We start from the raw sequence: 13,627 nt of genomic DNA, 5'->3' as shown, positions 1-13,627 counted from the left end.
AGTGTTCTGGCCCTATCCACCCTGCCTCCGTGTGGAGCCTCTCAGATGGTGGCTGAGGCCACCGTATCCCTGGCCCCAAACAGACACCTCACTGTGTCCTTGCTTCCCACACCGGTGTGCAGTCGTGGAAAGCGTGCAGACGACGTCATCCCGACCTGGGGGTGAGTCGTGGCGGCTCGCTCATTTGCTAGCTCTGTGATTTGGGCGAGCTCATTAACCTCTCTGATCCTCACGCTCCTGTAATTTGGGGACCATAATGACTATATGCCAACGTGGTTGGGAAGATTAAAAAAATGCCCTAGAAGCAATCAACAGAGTGGCTGATACAGAAGAGAGATTTCATATGTGGGCTTGCTATTAATAAATTATTCGTCATTATTACACTGTCCCAGCTTTTAACGACTTCACCCTGAAGTCGCCCGCCCTGCCCCCTGCCCTGGCCACCCCCGCTGTCCCATCCTCCAAGTACCCACTGTAGGAAACAGTGCACTTTTCATGGAAGGCAAACACTGGTCTGTCGGTCTGTTTTTCTTAGGCGTACCGATGGTCCAGATTTATTGTGAGCTGTGCTTGGCCCTGCTGCCAAGGTAGTTTGAGAACACAAATAAGTCAGTCTTCACCTCCTGTCCACCGAGAACAAGGTGGGTCCACAGTGGGAAAGCCTCCACTGCTCCTCTCTGTGGGTCTCCCGGGGGGCTCCATGGACATCGTGCTCAGCCTTCGGGGGGCAACAGTGAGGCCCTTGTTCTCCCTCGGCGTTCAGGGGCCTGTGCTCTAAGCAAGGCGACAGCAGGCTGCAGTGACCCGCTGGGAAGGCCCGCCTCTCTGGAAAATTAGCTCAGTTTCCAACTTTAGATCCATGACAGCTTACTGGCGGAAACAGCGACAGAAGTCCAGTCGCCTCGTGTTCCCCTTCAGTGGGCTTGAGTAAACAGTCAAGCTATTCCTGTTGGTTGAGGTGACATAAAGAGGGTGGTATTGGGGTCACTTTTCCAGCACATGCTTCCTGAGACTGAAACCCTAAGTGGGTAACCAGAGGAAACTAGGTCCATGGGACCTGATTCTCAGAAAGAATAGGGAAAGGAGAAAATGCCGGGTGGGTTATAGGTGCAAGGCGTTACTTATCCTTCTTTTGACTCTGAGTAATTGTGAGGAAGAGAAGCAGCAGATGGGGAAGGCATGAAAGTCAGCCGTGTCCGACTCTTTGCGACCCCATGGACTATACAGTCCATGGAACTCTCCAGGCCAGAATACTGGAGTGGGTAGCCTTTCTGTTCTCCAGGGGATCTTCCCAACCCAGGGATAGAACTGGGCTCTCCCACATTGCAGGCGGATTCTTTACCAGCTGAGCCACCAGGGAAGCAGATGGAGGGGGGTGAAAATCAGTTTGATGTTGGACGAGTCAGTCTTAAGGTTTTCATGGGACACTCAGCTGCATCTGTCTCACTGATGATTGGAAATAATGGTTGGACACTTAAATGAGGTAGAAAAACAAGAGTTCCATGAACGCATCAATCATTTGTTAATAGAGAATCAATGACATGTTAATAGTGGGAAATTGATGATGGGGATGAAGCAAGGATACTCAGATGGTGAGAAGAGTAGAATCGGAGGCAAATCCACTGGGTCCCAGATGTTGAAGGGGTGGGAAGAGGCAGGAAAGGGCTTCAGCGGCCAGAAAAGCCAGACCTGTATTTCCCTCTACTGAGTCAACAGACCGTGTTTTAAAAATCTCAGATGAAGTTTCCTAGGGAGGAGAGAGAAAGAGCTGGCAAATAGGCCAAAGAAGCAAAATAGGAAAAAGACTAAAATGAACACTGGTCTTGGGAGTGTGAGAATGGCTTGAAGCAGTTTCTGTAATGCATTAGACATGGAAGCCAGGCTGCAGCTAAGTAGGGATTAAAAAGTTAATTTTTTAAATAGAGTTTTTATGAAAGAGGAGTTTTAGGTTCACAGCAAACTTGACTGAAAGGTACAGAGATTTTCTGCACCCTGCGTCGGTCCCTGCTTGTGTGCTGGGTCAGATGGGGAGGACGTGTCGGTGTGCAAGAGGACAGGGGGATCTGGCCCCCGTCCACAGGCTCCCACCCGGGCCCGGCTTCTCCCTCGTCCCCTGCGCCACCCAGATCCAGCCTCACAGTCCTGCACAGACCTCACTCCTGGTGCCGGAATGCGCTGGCCACGGCCACACACGTCCATGCCCACAGGCTGCTGACCAGGGGGCGGCCCCCCTGCAGGCTCTGTGCTGGGAGGGGCTGGGTAAGGGCACAGACTCGGGAACCAAGCAACCTTGGATTGAGTCCCAGCTTTGACTTTTCACTTGTGTGTCATTGATGCAAGAGAAGGTGGAACAACAGTACCTGCCTCTTAGGTGGAGACTGAATTTGTCACAACACAGAAAATACTTAGAATAGTGCCTGCCCAATGGCAAGTGCTAACAATGCTTATTAAGTAGGTGGGAATGTTGAGTGATTCTAGCCCTGGGCTGAAGTTTTTGTCTCAGAGTGAGGCAGATTCTCCATTTAGTGAGTTTTCTCAGACCCTCTGCGGGAACTTGGCCTCTAGATTCTCCCCTAATGTTATAAGGGCAGAAGGAGGCTGGCTTGGGGTGGGAGGTGGGAGGGGGGATTCAGGATTGGGAGCTCGTATACACCTGTGGTGGATTCATGTCAATGTATGGCAAAACCAATACAGTATTGTAAAGTAAAATAAAGTAAAAATAAAATTAAAAAAAAAAAAAAGAAGGAGGCGGCTGATAGCTCAGAGAAACCCTGAGAAGCAGATTTGCAGGTGGGTCTGCAACAACCCAATGACCCAAGTTATTACACACTGTTTTAATGGATACATTAAAATGCAAAGGCAGGAAGTCAAGAAACACCTGGAGTAACAGGCAAATTTGGCCTTGGAGTATAGAATGAAGCAGGGCAAAGGCTAACAGAGTTTTGCCAAGAGACTGTACTGGTCATAGCAAACACCCTCTTCCAACAACACAAGAGAAGACTCTACACATGGACATCACCGGATAGTCAACACCGAAATCAGACTGATTCTATTCTTTGCAGCCAAAGATGGAGAAGCTCTATACAGTCAGCAAAAACAAGACCAGGAGCTGACTGTGGCTCAGATCATGAACTCCTTATTACCAAATTCAGACTTGAAGAAAGTAGGGAAAACCACTAGACCATTCAGGTATGACCTAAATCAAATCCCTTATGATTATACAGTGGAAGTGAGAAATAGATTTAAGGGCCTAGATCTGATAGATAGAGTGCCTGATGAACTATGGACGGAGGTTCGTGACACTGTACAGGAGATAGGGATCAAGACCATCCCCAAGAAAAAGAAATGCAAAAAAGCAAAATAGCTGTCTGAGGAGGCCTTACAAATAGCTGTGAAAAGAAGAGAAGCAAAAAATAAAGGAGAAAAGGAACAATATACCCATTTGAATGCAGAGTTCCAAAGAATAGCAAGGAGAGATAAGAAAGCCTTCCTCAGTGATCAGTGCAAAAAAATAGAGTAAAGCAATAGAATGGGAAAGGCTAGAGATCTCTTCAAGAAAATTAGAGATACCAAGGGAATACTTCATGCAAAGATGGGCTCAATAAAGGACAGAAATGGTATGGACCTAACAGAACCAGAAGATATTAAGAAGAGATGACAAGAATACACTAAAGAACTGTACAAAAAAGATCATGACCCAGATAATCACATGGTGTTATCACTCACCTAGAGCCAGACATCCTGGAATGTGAAGTCAAGTGGGCCTTAGGAAGCATCACTACGAACAAAGCTAGTGGAGGTGATGGAATTCCAGTTGAGCTCTTTCAAATCCTGAAAGATGATGCTGTGAAAGTGCTGCACTCAATATGCCAGCAAATTTGGAAAACTCAGCAGTGGCTACAGGACTGGAAAAGGTCAGTTTTCATTCCAATACCAAAGAAAGGCAATGCCAAAGAATGCTCAAACTACCACACAACTGCACTCATCTCACACGCTAGTAAAGTAATGCTCAAAATTCTCCAAGCCAGGCTTCAGCAATACGTGAACCATGAACTTCCATATGTTCAAGCTGGATTTAGAAACGGCAGAGGAACCAGAGATTAAATTGCCAACATCCACTGGATCATCAGAAAAGCAAGAAAGTTCCAGAAAAACATCTATTTCTGCTTTATTGACTATGCCAAAGTCTTTGATTCTGTGGATCACAATAAATTGTGGAAAATTCTGAAAGAGATGGGAATACCAGACCACCTGACCTGCCTCCTGAGAAATCTGTATGCAAGTCAGGAAGAACTGGACATGGAACAACAGACTGGTTCCAAATAAGAAAAGGTATACGTCAAGGCTGTATATTGTCACCCTGCTTATTTAACTTATATACAGAGTACATCATGAGAAACTCTGGGCTGGATGAAGCACAAGCTGGAATTAAGATTGCAGGGAGAAATATCAATAACCTCAGATATGCAGATGACACCACCCTTATGGCAGAAAGTGAAGAGGAACTAAAAAGCCTCTTGATGAAAGTGAAAGAGGAGAGTGAAAAAGTTGGCTTAAAGCTCAACATTCAGAAAACGAAGATCATGGCATCTGGTCCCATGACTTCATGGGAAATAGATGGGGAAATAGTGGAAACAGTGGCTGACTTTATTTTTCTGGGCTCTAAAATCACTGCAGATGGTGACAAAATTAAAAGATGCTTACTCCGTGAAAGGAGAGTTATGACCAACCTAGACAGCATATTAAAAAGCAGAGATATTACTTTGCCACCAAATGTCTGTCTAGTCAAGGCTGTGGTTTTTCCAGTAGTCATGTATGGATGTGAGAGTTGGACTATAAAGAAAGTTGAGGGCTGAAGAATTGATGCTTTTGAACTGTGGTGTTGGAGAAGACTCTTGAGAGTCCCTTGCACTGCAAAGAGATCCACCCAGTCCATTCTAAAAGAAATCAGTCCTGAGTGTTCATTGGAAGGACTGATGCTGAAGCTGAAATGCCAATACTTTGGCCACCTCATGCGAAGAGCTGACTCATTTGAAAAGACCCTGATGCTGGGAAAGACTGAGGGCAGGAGGAGAAGGGGACGACAGAGGATGAGATGGCTGGATGGCATCACTGAGTCAATGGACATGGGTTTGGGTGGACTCCGGGAGTTGGTGATGGGCAGGGAGGCCTGGCGTGCTGCAGTCCATGGGGTCGCAAAGAGTCAGACACAACTGAGCAACTGAACTGAACTGAGTGTTTCATGTGCCCAACTTTACTAAAACGTCTTCACTTATTTTAATTTCCTATTTTTCCTTTATTGTAAATAGCGATCAGATGAACATCTTTGTGTTGTAACCTTTTTTTTTTTTCCTCCATCCAGTACTTGTCTTAGGACACACGATTCTGTAAGTGGATTTACTGAAAGACAGTAGACTGTGATGCTTAACAACACGGACCAGAGCCTGACTGCCTGGGCTCACAGCTGGCTCTGCCACCAGCTCTCAGGTCATGAGCAGTGTTCTGAGCTGCTCCATGTCTTTGTCTCCCATCTTTAAAAAGGACAATGTGTGTGTGAGTCACTCAGTCGTGTCCGATTCTTTGTGCCCCACGAACTGTAGCCGCCCAGGCCTCTCTGTCAGTGGAATTCTCCAGGCAAGAATACTGGAATGGATTGCCATTCCCTTCTCCAGAGGACCTTTCCAGCTGAGGGATCGAACCCTGGTCTCCTGTATCTCAGGCGGATCCTTTACCATTCGAGCTAAAAAGGACAATAGTAGTGCTTAAAATGCAAGTTTATTGTGGAGCTTAAATAAGGGAGTACTTTTAAAGCCCCTACTTAGAACGATGTCTAGCAATATTGCTGGACTAAAGGGAATGACTACTCTAAGATTCTTAATACATATTGCTAATTATATCCCTTGGGAAAGAGGAGTAGGTCTTAGCTTTTCTCCTTCCCAGGAGGCGGGGACAGTGATTGGATCCCGTCAGCTTCAGGACAGATCAGGCCGCTTGGATCAGCCCTCAGGGTTGTTAGTTCTTGGAAGGGTCCCACATAGAAATGGCTAGCTCTTTCTTTTTGCCTCTTCCTATGAGCTTCCTTCTCATGGTACTAAAGTCCTGAGATATGGATCTAGCCAAAGGGAGACACAGAGGCTCTTACATTTGGGGTAGGTTTCAGAGCCCAGGACACTGGGGTGCTCTGTAGTAGTCTGAGCCTCAAGCTCTGTTCTAACCGAGTTAATTCTTGTATCCATTCCCCACTGTCCCTCATGCATGGGGGAGGAGGGATGGGTGGGTCAAGGCAGGATGCAGGTATTTCTATGCTCTCTGACCATAATATCATCTCATAGTGCCCCAGAGCCATCATCTTTAGCTCTGTTTTAAAAGGCTGTGTCCATTTTCCCACTAGGAAAAAAACTGTAAGAGGTGGGTTTCCATTTTATATTTTTTCTTAGTGGTGTGGAGAGGTCCTTCAAGTTAGGGAGCAGGATGGCTGGGCATAATGGGGAGTGGTGCTGGCGTCCAGAAAATACTGATCTTATTTTCAGAGTCAGAGATTTGGGGCTTTAGAATATGAACCAGCTTTTCTTTCCTTTCAGGAAACCACTTGCACATCCATTCTGAGCGTCTGGTAAACATGAAGGAGTCAGTGTTTTATGAGCGTCTAGTTTTCATCTCGGGACATCCAGTTTGCATTGGGTGCCGTTCCTTGCTGAGGGGTTCCTTCCAGTGGAAACCAGACAGGAAATGTTCCCAGAGCCTGGCCGCTTGGGTGTGGAGACAGCAAGTCCAGGGCACAGTCTGATGGTTTTGAAAGACCCACATTCACCACGCCTGCTTCCTTCTGTAACTTATTTCTGCCCAAAGCGACCAGGCCATCCTCCAAAACATATAACAGATAGCTGAAATTGTTGTTGAAAAACCCAGTACTTGCCTTGAGTATCCCTTATTGAAAATAAAGGAGCAAACAGTCTCTGGCGTGCGTCTATTGGCAGTAGTTTAGAAGGAGCAAACAAAACAATCTTTTCTAATGCCCCAAAGTGAAAGGGGATTACTCAGAGGGCAATTAGTCTATTGGACTTTTAAACCATCATTAAAATTCTGCTGTAAAAAATATTGATCAACATGGAAAATTCCTATAGTATATTTCTGAAAGGGAAAAGGCAATTATAAAACAGAACTTACAGGCGCTGTAATTTGGGTGGTTTGTTGTTTAACAACACGTGTATATCTTGTTAGATTGCACATCTCCTGGTTCGTACTCATGGATGCAGGTTCTGGAATAAGTGACTCCAGAAGCCCATTCTTGCCGGGGGCCAGCGTGAGGAACTCCGCCCATGGCAAAGGTCATGAGGAAGGAGGCTTGGCATACGCAAAGGCGTGATCAAGCCTCAGGAAACCCCCTGTTCCCGAGCATCTACCCCAAAACCAGAGTCTGTTTTATGCTCTCACCTACACCTCTGACTTTACGGGGGGCTCTCCCCCATAACCGTTTCTCTCGGAGAAGGAGTAAACGTGCAGCTCCAAGGCAATAAAAATTCCTGGGCGTGACAAGAGTGTTTCAGCTTACGGACTCCTCTGAAGGTTATCTAGCCTGCCTGTATAGGTTCGTCTGGCCACATGTGATTGTTTACAGCCTCCCAATCTGAGAGGCATGAGATGTTTTAGACTTACTAAAGGCAAATTCTTTTGGGGAGTTAGAAATTATTAGTATAGTGGGTTGGTTAGGAATTATATTGGTGAAGGGTTTTTCATTTGTTGTGCCAATAATTGCTGCTAATTCCCTGCCCTGGGTGTGACAAGGGTGTCTTAGGTCAAATCTCTCTGCTGACAGACTAGCTTGTGTGACAGGATTATCCATACATGATTGTTTACTACCTCTCAACCATAAACAGCACAGAGAGTTTTGGAGTATTTTGAAAGTCTTAATTAGCATAGGGCTTTTCTCATTGTTGAGTCAATGATTGCTGCCAGGCCTCCATATCCTTAGGCACCTGGGAATATATTAATCAATGTATTTGGAATATAGAAAAGGAAATATAGTAGTTTTTGATGTTAGCAATACTAGACTTTTTGAGTTAATGAATTTTCTCTTTTGTAATAGATCATTATACTTTGTTATAAATCACTGTGTCCTTGCTATGTCAAAATGTAACTTTATTACTATCTTAAGACTAAATAGATCTTAAGGGGAACATTGGTGAAAGGATTTTCATTTGTTGGGCTGATGTTTGCTGCTAAATCTCCATGTTCCCTGCCCTTATAACGAATATAACTAACATATAAGAGAAATAAGTATTAACCTTTAAGATTAATCATGTTAACCTTGGGTTAAATAAATTCCTTTCTTGATTGTAACTCACTACACCATCACCCTGTAGGAATGTAACTTTATTTGGAGGGTGGTGCCTGGTTTAAGAAAAAACATCCTTGGAAGAAATACGTTTTTTGGTTATCAGAAAGAAAGGATCATAAAATGTCAGCAGGTCTCACTCATGGCCAGAAGATGATGTAAAATCTCTAAGACCTTTTTATGTGAAGCACCTGATTTTGATAAAGGTCAGGACTGCTGACCCCCGCGTGACTCTGTATTCATCCCTATGTGTAACAAAAGGTATATAAGCAAACCCAAAAATAAAGAAATCGGATCAGTTTCCTGAAAGACTGATACCCCCATGGTCGCTTCTTTCTTGCTCCCCATTTCTCTGGCTGAATTCCCATCTGGAGCATGGATTGTATTCCACGTAAACCAGGTTATTCAGCCTCTTTTTCTCCACTAATTTTCCTACTACACTATCCGTTTCTAATCTCTGTATATATCTGTAATTAAATGTATTTCTCCAAGGACGCCGACTCCGTCCCCACCTTCGAATTCCCTGAATCCACTGGGGCTGGACCCCAGCACATTCTCATGCCTCCGCAGTCTCTCTTGTTTCTTTCTTTTTTTGCTGTTTCTGATCAATAGAAATCACTGTACACAGGTTATTTTTCGGTTTTCCACTGTCTCTTATTTGTAAATCTGTCCCAGGGATGTTCAATTGACTTGTTGGGCATAACCGCTTAATGAACCAAGATGTTGGATATTTAGCAAGTGGAATGTCCTGCTATGAATGACAAATCCCACGACAGGGGGATTGTGCTTCTCCTTTCTTTTATTTAACTGACAGGGCTCGATTAAATATTAATTAACTCTCCTGGAAACAGGGCCAGAGTTTAGTGCTATAATTGAGGCTCATCTTCATAACTTAGGATTCATGCTCCTTACTGCTTCCTCTGGAATGATAATACCATTTCCCCTAAGGCTTGCCAAGTCAGGGAGGAAAGCTAGGGCAGGTGACATGTGTCACACCTAGTTTGCTGGGACCACTGATTGGTTTTGGCTGGAATATGGTGCCACTCTGCATACCTCTTTCAGATTTGTCCACTTGTTAAGTATCAGTTGAATCTTTCCAGGACGGGTTCTAGGTACAAGGATACAAGAGTAAACTCAGAGACAAAACCTCTGCCCATGTAGAACTTAATTCCAATGTTTCCTGATGCCAGCTATTTTGAGAATTATTATGTTTTCTCAGTTAAATGCTCACAGTTACTAAATAAAAATTTTAAATATGCTAGTTAGCAGCTGGCTAAACAGGATCAGTCCTCTAATCTTGGCCTCCCGCATCTTCTTGTCCAAACAGTGGTCCAGGGGCAGCTTAATACAGCAGAAAGCAATGGAATCTGGAATCGGTCAGAACCTGGATTGGGGGTCACGCCTTGCCACTGCTGAGCTATGTGACCCTGGAGGATTAACCTGTTGAGTCCAGTTCCCTCATCTGCAAGATGGAGATTATGCTTGTACCATGTTGTGTGATGATCAAAGGCAAGAATGGATTTGAAGGGAGTTTGTAAACGGTAAAGAGCCACGTAAACAATGATCATAATCGCACGGAAAATTGGGTAAGAGCCTAGTGATCTAAAATGTTTCCAACTTGGTGTGTGTATGTGTGTACATAAGAAATAAATATCTGTGGAGCTTAAAAAAATATATTCACAATGAGGGAGCCCATCCCAGGCTTTTAGAATCGGAAACTCCAGGATTGAGCCCCTCCTTGGGCAGGTGAGGGCTTCCCTAGTGGCTCAGACGGTAAAGAATCCCCCTGCGATACAGGAGACCTGGGTTCCATCCCTGGGTTGGGAAGATCCTTTGAAGAAGGGAATGGCTACCCACTCCAGTTTGCTGGCCTGGAGAATTTCATGGACAGAGGAGTCTGGCAGGCAACAGTCCATGGGGTCACAAAGAGTCGGACACGACTGAGTGACTTTCACTTTCACTGGACAGGTGTAATGTCAAAAGGCCCCGTAAGTGTTTCTGATGTATATATACCCTGTATCATATGGAGTAAGGAATGCTGGAGATGCACTATAAGAGGAGCTGGCATGGGATCTTGTGTAAGTCACTCCCCTGCTTCTGGGGCCTCAGTTCCATCACTGGGAATGACCTAAGAAAAGGATTGCTAAGGTTCCTTCCAGCTCTACAAGACAGCCCAGCAAAACCTTAGAATCTCCGTAGGAGCCTGACCATGATGCTGGACCAGTGTATCAGAGCCGAGGGGAGGGTGAGATAGAGTGTGCGCATGTCTCTGAGGACCACTAGGTGGCAGGAGCACCAAGGGCAAGTCCAAGCCGAGTGCCCGCTGCTGGGGGAGGGGCGGGGCAGGAGGCGGGGCTTGGGCGGGGCTTGGGGGCTGTTCCTTGACCAGCCTTGCATGTCCTTCCAGGCTAAAGCTTGTTATGGAGTAGTGTGTGGGGAGAAATGGAGGAGGCCTCTTTCACAAAAGGCCTTGCACTTAGACTTTTCGCCTTATCTTCAAATGCACGTATTTCCACTGTCATAGAAATTCATAGATAGGATTGGGGGGGAAAATCCTGCAACTACAGATCTGGAGAAGACTCTTGAGAGTCCCTTGGACAGCAAGGAGATCAAACCAGTCATTCCTAAAGGAAATCAACCCTGAGTATTCATTAGGAGGACTCATGCTGAAGCTGAAACTCCCATACTCTGGCCACCTGATGTGAAGAACTGACTCATTGAAAAAGACCCTGATGCTGGGGAAAGTTCAGGGCAGGAGGACAAAGGGGTGACAGAGGATGAGATGGTTGGATGGCATCATTGACTCGATGGATATGACATGAGTTTGAGCAAACTCTGGGAGATGGGGAAGGACAGGGAAGCCTGGCGTGCTGCAGTCCATGGGGTTGCAAAGAGTCAGACACAACCTAGTGACTGAACAACAGCAACGTCAGATCTGTGTATTGTTGTAGATATAGCCTTTCTTACATTCTTAAAATGAATGGATGGTCTCAAAAACAGGAGTGGCCAGCTTTCCTTTCTCTCTTCCTACACTCTCCCCAGACCACCGCACTTGAGAGATCCTGTGCCCCTGACCTGCAGAGTCAGGTGTGGACAGGGCTTCCCGGGGGTACGATGACACTGGACGCTCCAGCCTCAGAGCTCCCTTCCTTTGCAGGAGGAGCACTATTTGGTGACACTGAACTTCAGCCCCTTCAGGGCCCTGGGGCTATTTGGGGGGCCATTTGAAGGCTTCTATCTCCATCTTGGGTCTGCAGGTGCTAGGAAGGGGCTGTCGGGGTGGCTGACAGATGGTCTCTCTTTCCATCTGAGTGTTCTGGCGTGGAGGAAACAAAACTTCTGTTGATGAGTCACTGCTGAAGCCGGCCGTAGCCAGCATTTAAGTAGGAACAGCTGGCTGTAGAAAATATTGTCACCACCCAGAAGTGAGATCTGGTTTAAAACTGTTGTGAGCAAAGTGGATTTCCCACTGGCGACACCAGGTGTTCAGTTACACGCACTGGCCCGTCTTCTCAGTCAAGTGCTTGCAGGAAAGCCAGACCGCCCCAGCGCCCTGCCTCCAAGGCCTCCAGCTGCTGGGCAGACCAAAGCTGCTACAGACCTTGTTTGCAGACAGCAGGCTTCCGTGCAGTTTGGTGTGCAGAGCGCTGGGGCGCATGCGTTAAAGAACGTCGGATGACAGTGAGACGGCCATTCCCCTTGCCAGCCAGCTCCCTTTCCCTCTTGATGATAGTGTCCAGCAGACAGTCTAAATCTCATGCCAGTCTGGCTTATAATTCTCCTAAGACTTGCTAATCTTTTTTTTATTAACTAGGCACTGGCCTCAAGTTCAGAGACTTAGATGGACTATAGTTTCTTTCTTTCTTTCTTGACCACAAGGCATGTGGAATCTTAGTTCCCTGACCAGGGATCAAACCTGTGTCCCCTGCAGTGGAAGCACAGAGTCTTCAACACTGAACCGCCGGGGAAGTCCCACATGGGCAATAGTTTTTAACCAGACTCTACCAGTATGTATTATTATATTAATCTTGTATTATTCTTTGGGTCAATTTTTATTTTGATATAATTTCCAACTTAGAGAAAAGTTGCAAAAATAGTGTAAGGAACTCCTTGCTACCTATGATCCAGTTTCACATACTGGCTACATTTTGCCCCACTGGCTTTGTAATTTTTTTTATTTCTCAGGATATTGTTTTGGAATTTTAGAGACATCATTTCCTTTTACACCTAAGTCTTTAAGTGTGTGTTTCCTAAGCCCAGGACACTAACATGGACATAATACAACTGTCAAAAGCAGGCAGTGTGTTGTTGGTGCACTGATATTGTGTAACCTGCAGTTCACGGCAGTTTCATCGTAGCATCCCCTCTATACCCAGTGCAGAGTCCAGTGCAGGGTCACACACCAGCCGCAGCTGTTCTGTTATCCCCTTAGGCTCTCAGTTTGGAATAGTTCTTCAGCCTTTCTTTGACTCTCTGGCCGTTATTGAAGAATGCAGGACACTTCTTTCTTTTCTTAGAACATTCTTCAGTTTGGGGTTGTCTGCTATCTCCTCCTGAGTAAATTCAGTCTGCACATGTTGGCAGGAATTCCTTAGAAGTGATCCTGTGTCCTTCTCAGTCCATCCTATTAGGAAGCAGCTGTTGTCAATTGGTCCCTTTGGATGAAAATGCCTTTGATCACTTGGTTAAGGTTATCGCCTGCCAGGTTTCTCAACTATAAGGTTATCACTTTTCCCCTCATTTGGGGGGAAAATATTTTGAGATTAGGTAAATAAACTGTTTCTCATCAAATTTTCACCAAGTGGCCAATTTTCTAACTCTATCATTTCCTTGCATTCATCTGTTGGCATTTTATTGCAGTCAGCACATTGTTTATTGATGGACTCACAGATTTTAATTTCATTCATGGCTTAAATTGAATTACTATCATTATTTATTTTGAGGTGCAAATTACTTGATGTTTGGGCAGTGGGAGTTCGTAATCTGGCTCCATGTATTAATGCTTATGATTGCTCTCTCTTTTCTGTTCTTGGCAAGCAGTATTGATTTTCCATTTATGGTAGGAAGGGAATTTTAAAATACATATTTTAAATCATCAAGTGGTTGGTATGTAAATAGCTGAAATTTGGAAGATACCGTTCTTGTATTAGGAGGTATGTTGGCTCTATTTTTTAAAATTTTGTACTTTAAGTATTTGATCATTGTGTCCCAATTAAGAGCTTGTGGCATTTCCCAAGTGGCTACATTTTGACATATACACTCTGTCCCGTATTGTTTATCCCCAGGTTCATC

Source organism: Capra hircus, chromosome 18 (assembly GCF_001704415.2).
Source record: "Capra hircus breed San Clemente chromosome 18, ASM170441v1, whole genome shotgun sequence".
NCBI lineage: Eukaryota > Metazoa > Chordata > Mammalia > Artiodactyla > Bovidae > Capra > Capra hircus.
Note: the sequence above shows the minus strand (reverse complement) of the source record.